Genomic DNA, 8,267 nt, shown 5'->3' with positions numbered 1-8,267 from the left:
GCGGGCGCGCGGCGACCAGGGACAGACGTCCACCCAGCCGAGGTCAGCGTCCGGCCCGCAGCCACCGCGAGGCCTGAGCCTCAGGGGGTCGGCACGGCACAGCGCGCCCGCCCGAGCGGTAGGGGTCGCGGGGAGGGCCGGCCGCATGTCACGGCCCCGGGCCTGGCAGGGCCGGCTTCCCGCGTCTCGGGCGAGCGCGGGGCCGCGGACCGGGCTCCCGGGACTGGGGTTTTAACAAAGGGACGTCGCCCTGCAGCCCCCCGAGTGGGCCTCGAGCCTGCCTTTGTTTCTGCATCGAACAAACTTCACACACACGTGTGCTCCTGGCGTCCCCGTGTGCCGAGCGCGGGGCTGGCGAAGCGGGGCGCACACGCAGAGACCTCAGGCCAGGTCCGGGCCTGCCGAGGACGCCGGCGGACAGCGGCCCCCGCGGGGCGCAGGCGGGACCCAGGGCGCTGGGGAAAGAGCCAGTGACCCCACCACCGCCACCACCATGTGCTTTTTCTCTAACGGAGAATGTTGTTGTGCAACTCACAATTAATGTGAACAATTTCTTTGAGGCAAATGGCAAAATGCATAAAATAAAATAAATTAAAATAAAATAAAACGAACCGAGAGCGCTGGCGAGCGGCGCCGGGCGAGTTAATTGCGTGGACTGGCTGCGGCTGCCGCGCCGCCGGAGCTGGGCGCTCGCTCGGGGACCTCGCGGCTGCAGAGCCGCTCGGCCGGACCGAACCTCGGCGCGAGCAGCCGCGGCAGCCGGCGATCACCCGGGCCGCGCGGGGGCTGCAGGGGTGTGTGGACGGCCCTCCAAAGACAGAGACCCCGTGGGGGGAAATTTGGGGAGCCCGTGTACCCCGTGGGGGGAATTCGGGGGGGCCCGTGTGTGGGCCCCCTGGGTTCAGCGCGACACCCCGGGAAAAATGTGCCGAATGAGGGAGAGTTTTGTCCCCACACCACAGCCGACTCCTCCACCTCTGTGAGATCTGACCCCAGGCACACGGCCAAGCCCCTTCCTCCCCCCGCCCCCCCTTGGAGGACAGGTATTTGTCAATAACAACTGAGCTGGTTTGCGGTGAGAACATCAGATTAGAAACGTGGCCCCCACTCTGTTCCTTTCTCTGGAGCACTCATCACCTTGCAAAGCAGGGACTTGTTTACTTCTCCAGGCTCTCTCCCCCAGCCTGGAACGTGATCTTCTTCCCACGCAGACACCGTGTTTTATTCATCTTTCTACCCACTGCCATCTCGTCTGGCTTGGAACAGGCTTCGGATAAATGTTTCTGAAATATGTTCATGAATGAATTAGAGGCCCGAGATTTAGTCCCCAAACTCTCTGACCTCCCTTGAGTGACTTTAAGCCTTTAGAGTACTTATCTGTTGAGAAAGAAAAAAAAATGTGGGGTTTTCATAATCCTTGTAATCCATGCCCTGTCTACCTCTCAGGTGTTATTGTGAAGATCAAATAAGATAAGTGAAAACACTTTGTAAACTACCAGGTGCTGAACAAATATCATACAGGATGGTTATTCATTCATTCCCTCTGTTCGGGAAGCTTAACCAAGTAATTCCTGGTCCTGTGTTTCAGCAGATGGTGGTCGCCCTTCCTGGTCAGTCTTAAATATTTATTGCAGGACAATCTCATTCTTACATTTAGGAAATCAATCAAGCTTCCATTTCTTTGAGCAAAATGAACAGTGCTTACACACATAAATAATGGGAGAAAAATCCTCATATTCCCAAAACAGCCACCACCCCCAAATAACCCAACAGCCCAACAGCAGGGAGATCATGAAAAATCCAAGAGATTGGCATAGCAACCCACAGGCAGCACCGTGCAGCTATAAGCTGGCTGGGTCCAAGCATGCGATCATGTGCAGGAAATGGTGTTAAGTGAGAAGAAGGGAGCCTGAGAGGGCATGCACACTGGCTGCGGTCATGTCCTGACCCACATTGGAAGGGAGCTGGGGAAGGATGTAAATCATTACATTTGAATGTTCCTTGGCTGTTTTATTTTCCTGTCAAGTGGCTTAAGCTTGATTTTTTTTTTTTAAAGCATTCCCTCATGGCCAAGTATGTGTTTCCTTGGAATTGAAATCTAGGTTGATGGTTTTATATTTTAAAAGCTTTCATTGTGACTCATTCTTGGCCTGGGATAGGGTTCTGTGATACTCCCGAAGCTTAAAGAGCCCCGGTGTCCGGTTTCTTGGGCTCTGTACCCACTTTCTAACATTTTGCCAATGGATCCAAGAAGTCACTTTTGGGGACAAGTGTTTCATTGTCTTCTTGTCATCCTAATCAGAAGGGAACTCCAGTGAAGCCAGGCCATGGCAGGGCCGGGGCAGGGGCAGGCTTTTTACATGCTGAGAGGGTAGTGATTAGACAAAACAGTTGGCAGCGGGTCATTCATACTCTTCAGTGAAGAAGTTTAAAGGAGACAGGACTTGTGAGGCCCTCATAAGGGCTCAGCTTAGAGTGAGCACTGCTCAAACAGGCAACGTGATTCACGACAGCAGCAGTCTTGCTGTTGGAAAGCTCACATGGGCTCAACTCTCCCTGGAAGGCATCACAGACTCCAAAGAGGAGGGCATGGTAGAGGGAACTGAACACTATCTAGGCACATTTTCGAGACTCTTGTTCCATGGTGTGAGAATCCCATGTGTCTGCAAGGTACTGTCATGTGAAAGAGGAGCTTAAACAGTCTCAAATGGACACCTTTTAGCTTTGGCCTTTCTAGCACCTGTAGAGAGACAGATGGTCATTCTTTTATCACGATGAGCAGCAAATGCCCCCAAGCCTAATAGATGTCTCATTTGCACAGATCTGACATAACAGGCAGGTTAGGGCCAGGTTCAGGTAACAGGAGCTTTGCATTCTGTCTCATTTAATATTTCCTCAACACCTTGAGTCTTTCCAACCTCAGAAAACTCCCCATCTCTGTCTGTCTGCAGCCGTGACGCTTCTCCCAAGCAGGGGGACTCTGGAGAGAGGAAACAGTTTTGTTTTGTCCAGACTCCATTAGCTTTTACACCAGACAGTAGGCGTTCTGAAAACCTACCAGTGGCTATGCCTGTCTCTTGCCCAGCTCTGCTAAAAAGGATGAAACAGAGAAAAACTCCTGCCTTCGGGGAATTTGCATCTCTGCTGCTTCTGCCCAGATTCGGCTTCTCGTCATGTACATTTTTCCAACAGCCTCCTAACAACCACCCATCTCTTCCCGCTTCATCCTGCAGCCGCAGTGACCTTTCCAAAGCACAAATCTGATCATGTCACTGCCTGATTGAGGCCCTGAAACAGCTCCCTCTGGCCCACACCAGCCGATTTCAAATGATGCTCGGCAGAAAACAGGTGCTCTCTAAGCTGAACCAAGCTGGGCCATCACTAATATTAACTAATGACAGTCTTTTCTTGGTTGGCGGAAAAAAATTAAGCTAATTGATGGAATAGTCCCCATCTTAAGTGTTTCTCTGCTCACCTTCTCTTAAGCCTGCAGTCCCTACTACCACTTGGCTGTATTTGAATATAATATGAGACTATCTCGGATTGATCCCCAAATCACGAATTTCATTATAATTTTTTTCATGCATCATTATTTCCTGATGTTCAGCATGTGAGTGCTCTATGCTCTTGACAGGGTGGAGTGCCCCCTCTGGGATGAAGGGCTGGCATTCAAAGCCCTGCCCAACAAGCCCCAGCCAAGTAGTGAGCTTTTACCTTCCTATGATGCGGTTCACATGCTTTTCTCTGCTTAGGGTGGAGTCTTCCCCCTTCTGCTTGGTGAACTCTTCCTCCAAGACTTGGCACCACCCACCGTCTGGTATAGGAAATGTTTGTGGAATAGATGCATAGGTGGGTTGTTACACAAAAAGATGAGATTAAATATATCAAGCACCACAGAATACCAGACAGTGAAGACTCAATGTGGGTGTCCTGGGCAGAGAGTATGGCGGTCCTCTCTGCTCCTCACTCAGTGTTCTTCAGCCACACTGGCCTTCTTAGCATTTGCTGTCCCCTCCTTCCTGGGTGCTTCATGTGACTGGCTCTTTCTCATGACGACTGTCTCAGACCACTTCATACAAAGTAGCCCTCCTACCTTGTCCATGGTGTTGGAAGAGGACGACTCTGCTCTCCCAGAGCCCTGTGTCCATCATACCATGTGTCCATGCTTGGTCAACTTCAAGACTCAAACAATGTCTTAACATCGTGGCTTTGGGCTTTGAGACCAAGAAAGAGGCCTCTTTGGTAACAGCATATGCTAGCAAAGCATATCTGCAATCTATTTTTTTTTTTTTTCCAGGATGATGTTGACACATGTGTACTCAAATAAATCAACCTTCCCATCCTAACCATCTCCCTTGGCAGGAACAATAAGTGGATGTGCCAAGCCAGGACTGACCTGGACGACTCAACCCTTGAAAAATATAAAGGAAATCATTGTGTTTTCACCCTAGCAGGTATTGAGACACAGCCAGCTCATCTGTTTCTAGTTTTTGGTTTTTTTTTTCCCCATGGCCATAACCACCGACCTGTTCTTGGTAATTTGTGTGATATGCAAGTGCAGGGCTGGACTCAAGTCTTCTCCAGATGCTACTCTTGTAACCAGCAGCCTCTCATTAGCCATATGGCCATGTCTGGCTCAGGACTTCTTTGGTTGCAAGTGACAGAACCCAAATCAAATAGACTTAAGCTTAAAAGCAAATGTGTTGATCCAAATAACTAAAAAAATCTAGGCCTAGCTAGATCCAGGGAGTAAAAAAATGTCAACAAGAGTCTCTATTTCTCAGCTCTTCCTTCCTCTGTGTTGGTGTCATTCTCAAGCCAGGAGGTGGCAAATTGATGTCTGGAAGCTCTGCCCTGGTATCTCACAGTACAGCAACCGCAGCAGGATGAGCACTTCTCTTTCCCACTGGTTTCAAAAGTCTTAGAATTGACTCTCATTGGCCTATCATGAGTCACATCCTTTTGCCTGAATTCTCAACTGTGGCCAGAAAGGAGTGATCATCAGATTGGCCAGGTCTGGGTCATGTGACTACTTCTGACCGCAAGGAGGGTCAGATGGCAGGGTCAAATCCATCCAAACAAAATGGACTGCAAATTCACCTTTTTTGAAATCAGTATGTTGAAGAAAAGGGATACTGGATGCTCAAATGCAACAGATTTCTGCCTTAGGCTGGTTTTCAATCCACTCTGTGCCCTTTACACACTGCCATATGCCTCTCCTTAAAACTTGCATCTCTGGCTTCTGGAACTTTGGTCACGACTGGTTCTCCTTCTCGGTAATCTCTCTGTGGCTCAGCCCGCAAATGTTGATTTTCCCCAGTGTTCGGTCCTGCATCTCTCATTCTGGGCATCCCATGTGGACTTCCAGCTTTCAGCTGCACAGAGCTGCCCAGTGGTGAGCCACTGGCTGCCTCTCTGAGCATACTCCTCCTCCATTCCTTGGCTTTGGCAACGGCACCCCTAAATACAGCCACCCTAACTCCAGTTCATCCTGCCACCTGCCAGTATACCACCCATGGTATCTTTCACAGCGTGAAAGATTTTGCATCCTAAATATCAACAGTCTGCTTCCCTCTCCATCACCACTGCTCTCGTCACCTCTTTTGCCTGGGAAATTGCAACAGCAGCCTGTCTAGCTGGTCTCCACACCTCCAATGCTGGTCCCTGGTCTAGGGTGTTCTCCAGACCATCAGCTTTCTAAAAAGATCAATCTGTTCATGTTCCTCTCCTGATGAGATATCTGCTCTGTCTCCCTACTGCCTACTAGAAGAAATTAACCCTTTAACTTTGCCTCTAAAAGCCTGATGTGCCCTGAGGGTGCTCCAGCTACCTCCAATCCTATACCGTGTAGAACATTCACTACACACTGTGCTCAACGCGTCTGTCTTTTCTTGTCTTTGATATCCTCTACCTGGAAGACCTTCCTCTACTCCCACCCCCTTCTCCTGGAACATTCTCACTTATCTTTAGAGATCAAGCCCTAATATCACAGGTGAAATCTCCCCCCCACTGCCCCCGGGCCACATCAGGCACTTCTGCTTCTTAGAGCACAAAGCATGGTGTTCATACATGGCTTGCAGGACACACCACCTGCCTTCTGCCATTCTGCTTTCGCATCTCTCTCCTCCCCTGGGTGGGGAGCACGTGGAGGGCAGGCAGCAGCCCCTCATCTCTGTGCCCACCCCTTGTACGTGACAGAATGAATGAGGAGAGCGTGGAAAAGATGACTTTAGGGCCTGCTGCCACGCATCGGGAGCCATCAGTAGGCTCAAATGCCTTGAGAGGTGTTAGGGTTAATGAGAAGGTTGTATATATCAAGGACAAGAGAAAAAATTTCCACTGGATTTTTCGTCTCCCATTGGCATACGCCCCCTCCTTCTGAACGGCCAACTCATCCTTAGCTGGCAGCCTAAATCAATTTGAGCCTCGAGGTTGGATTGTTGTTGATAAACACATGTCTCTTGCTTCCTCTTTCTCTCTCTTTTTTTTCCTTCCAAAGTTCAGTTCTAAACCCAATTAAATGTTTCCTTTGACTCTGTTAGCTGTGACTTAGCTATGCTACCCCGATGGGATCAACAGCCTGCTTCATGTCTTTTTGATAGAAATAAAGGTTGATCAAGTCAGGCTTGTGTCAAACTATCTCTGGAAGTGTGACTGGACATGGGGTCTGGGTGAAGCCCACCCGATTCTCTCTGGGTGCTTCATTTCTCCTGAGGAGCCAGTGGTTCCAGGAGCTCGAAACACGTGTTGTGAGTGTCTTCCAAAGGAGAGACTTCCAAAGGAAATGTGTTTTGGGGGGTCCTGGAGGACTTTGGAGTCATAAGACATGATGTGCTGAGAGTCGTCCTTGCAGAAGTCCCTACCTGAGTAGGCTGGAGTAGAAAGGAGAGGAGCATCAGACTTCTCTATGTGGCGTGTGTCTTCTGCTATGACAGTCATCAGCACTGGGGTTTTTAGCACCTCCTTGGTGCCCCAGGGACAATTTCCAGTAGTCAGCATTGGGATATGACTCAATCAATGAAGGAACCAATCGATTTACCAACCCAGAAGTATCGAACAGCTACCATGAGCCCAGCATTGTGGAAAATGCAAGAGTTATATAAGACACTGCTCTCAAAGAACTCACAGTCTAGCTGGCGACACAAAATCAACAGACGGGAAACAATTAGTGAGCAATGGAGCTTGAAAAAATATGCCAAAGTGACTATAAAGGCAGCAGCAGTTCGGAAAAGGGAGAGATGATATTTCAACGAAAGCTTCTTTCATGGAGGAGGTAGGGGAAGACCTGTGCCTTGAAGGACAGGAAAGGGCTTCCGAAAGGGAAGGGCATTTCAGACAGGAGGATGGTAGGAGCAGTGGGACTCAGAACAGGGCAGGTGAGGGACAGGGAGGTAGCCTGACCGAGCTGGGTGAGCATGGTGAGGCGTGGGCAGTGAGCATGGATACATGAGTTAGAGTGTCCCAAGATTTGGAACCCCCAAAAGTCAGGGGTTTAAATTTGATGTTCATTCAATTCACAAACATTTATTATCTACTGTGTGTCAGATATTGTGAATTGTACTGGAGATTCAGCGATGAACAAGACCCAAGTCAGACACACCAATATCTTATGACAAGTGTTACAGTGGAGGTATGTACCAGGTGCCCAGAAGCCAAAGAGGGTCACCCAGTCAACCCAACTTAGTAAAGATTTAGGTGGGCTTCTTGGAGGAGATTATATTTTTGCCGAACCCTGTAGAGCACTAGAAGTTGGCCAGGTGTAGAAGAGGCAGGAGGGTGGTCTAGGCATGTATTACATAAGGATGTTCACTGCAGTGTTGTTTATCCCAGTGAAAAATGGAAAACAATCTAACCACCCAGCAAAAAGCAACCAGTTAAATCAATTACGGTCCCCCCTTATGGAATTCCATGCAGCCTTTCAAAAGAATAAAGAAGTTCTGTATATCTTGACTTGGAAAGATCTCTGAGATATAGTGTTAAGAGAAAAAACACAAGATCCAGAAAAAAAAAATATAGTATGCTATCTTTCATGTGAGAAAAAAAGAAATATGTATTTTGTTGGTAAATGACTAGACCATCTCTGGAAAGAGACAAAAGAAATGTGGAATAATAGCTATTCCCAGAGAGGGGGACTGAGGAAGGAACACAGATGAGGCTCTGACTCCATGTGGTGTGAAATGATTCCTAAAGGAGGTATTGCTGACAGATTGAATCTTAGAAGGTGCTAAGGTTTACTCCGGCAGATGGGCGAGGAATAGTATTCTGGA

Source organism: Propithecus coquereli, unplaced genomic scaffold (assembly GCF_000956105.1).
Source record: "Propithecus coquereli isolate 6110/MARCELLA unplaced genomic scaffold, Pcoq_1.0 Scaffold503, whole genome shotgun sequence".
Classification (NCBI taxonomy): domain Eukaryota; kingdom Metazoa; phylum Chordata; class Mammalia; order Primates; family Indriidae; genus Propithecus; species Propithecus coquereli.
The sequence above is the reverse complement of the archived record's forward strand: the minus strand, read 5'-3'. Positions refer to the sequence as shown.